This window comes from Pseudomyrmex gracilis, unplaced genomic scaffold (genome assembly GCF_002006095.1).
Source record: "Pseudomyrmex gracilis isolate BER0280 unplaced genomic scaffold, ASM200609v1 scaffold_35, whole genome shotgun sequence".
Lineage (NCBI taxonomy): Eukaryota > Metazoa > Arthropoda > Insecta > Hymenoptera > Formicidae > Pseudomyrmex > Pseudomyrmex gracilis.
In genome coordinates this window covers 471593-473367 of record NW_018020619.1, presented here as the reverse complement: position 1 = coordinate 473367, position 1775 = coordinate 471593, and the positions used below count along the sequence as shown (strand labels likewise).

At 36.7% G+C, this 1775-nt stretch overlaps 1 protein-coding gene across 2 annotated transcripts in view; it reads left to right on the top strand.

The window, feature by feature from the left end:
• The first annotated feature begins 1220 nt into the window (after positions 1–1220).
• Positions 1221–1775, top strand: part of LOC109852762 (trichohyalin) — a 3471-nt gene continuing 2916 nt past the window's right edge. Inside the window, exon 1 of one of the 2 annotated variants that reach the window (XM_020424224.1) lies at positions 1221–1305. The gene's annotated coding sequence lies outside the window, so the exon portion shown is untranslated. The remainder of the gene's footprint in view (positions 1306–1775) is intronic. The other variant, XM_020424226.1, reaches the window with a different exon arrangement.

Sequence of the window (1775 nt, the reverse complement as noted above, 5' to 3'; positions counted from 1 at the left end):
ATTTCGAGCAAAGTCAAGAACGACGATAAAACAAAGACAGGCCTCGTTGTTTTCCATATTCCTCTCTCTCTATCTATCTCTGTCTTTTCCTTCGTCTCTTCTCCGAAACAAAACCGCGCTGTGATGTATCGCACATTCCAAGATCACTTCTTCTTCCCGTGTACATGCCTCATCGAGCTTTAGATGCGTCTTTTGTAGAAACTAAATCGCCACAATTATGTATTATATGTATGTTAGATTCCCGCGCCTCTGTTCTGCAACTTGCGCGCGTTACGTATTTCTCGCGCGAGCCAAATGTGTGTCTTGCACAAGACAGTCTGCGTGACGATACGTTAACGAAACAATTGCCGTTGCAATTTACAGGACGGAGCGAGCTGAATTGTATACTACGAGTCAAAACTGTATATGAAAAAACTAAAACGTCGTTGAATAACTTATCGACGATAACGAAAATAAATAGAAAAAAAAATCCATGAAATCACATAAAATGATCGCGACGATTCCACGCGTAGACAACTCTAGCCTTAGTTGGGACGTGGAACGTTTTATTATTGAGTTATATCTGTAAAATAATAAAAGTTATGTATTCTTGACATTGCGTTTGTCTTGTGTTTGTACCTGTTGTATTCGCGCCGTATCGCAAGATGGAGTCACCCCCGACCTCACCGATATCATTTATCGCGACGACTTTATATCGACGCACGTTACCGCGACGTATCTTGAATATTTTACAACGTCGTTCGAACGTTCGACGTTCCTTGAATTCCTTTCTATGTAACATTGTCAATCGATTGTCTTTAAAAAAAAATTGTATAGCGCGCACGATTCAATTTACTCGAATTTCGGAGCAAATAAAAAAGTTGCGACGTTTCAATCAATTTCGAAATTAATGTTTTTTTTATTTATCACTTAATTCGGGAGAAAAAATATCCTCTTTACGGTTGTCCGTAAACTCGTTATATTTTTTAGGCAAGCTCTTTTGGTTCTGAACTCGTTATCGCCGAATGTTACGCGCATGATTGTTCGAAATGTCACGTCTATGTACACACGCTACACACGCTGAAATATTTGTATGGTGTCAGCTAATCATACGTGGCTATGTACATCCATATATCGATTATTTCTATAGGGGGTCAGTAGTGGAGTAACGTTCCTCCACCTGTCAGTCGGACACATAGTGGCACTTCCTATTACTTCCAGACGTGATACACATTCAGTAGTTCTCGCGTATCTTAGGTGGAGCACGCACCTACACAGCTATGTTCTCGTTTGGCATACTATTTACTAACTAATTTAACTTAAAAGGTGAGCGTGATTAACTGCTGAAAGCAGTAAATTAACATTTATACACGTTTCGCGATAATTTTACATCGAAAGAGAATCCAACATTCGGTATTTAAATACAAACACAAAACTTTGTATTTTTTAATATCGCGTTTTTTTTTCAGAAAGTGTTGTGCGAAAAAGTCCTATTTTATAAATTTCATTTTGTTTAATTTTAATCGAACCTCGCGAATCAGATGTAAAACATATTCTTTCGTATTTACTTTTTTTTTTCATTACGTATTGAATATGCGTCGTTATTGTACGTGTTCTATTGTGGAATAGTTTTGTTCATTCTAGAGAAGTGCTCGACCTACATATATTATTTTCTCGAGTTTTGTAAAAAGCTGTGCTTAACACAGAGAGAGATCTTAGTAAATATGTATTATTCCAACTCTATTTTATTTTGCTAAACACAAATTACATTTTTCTATAGACATTTATATTAATCT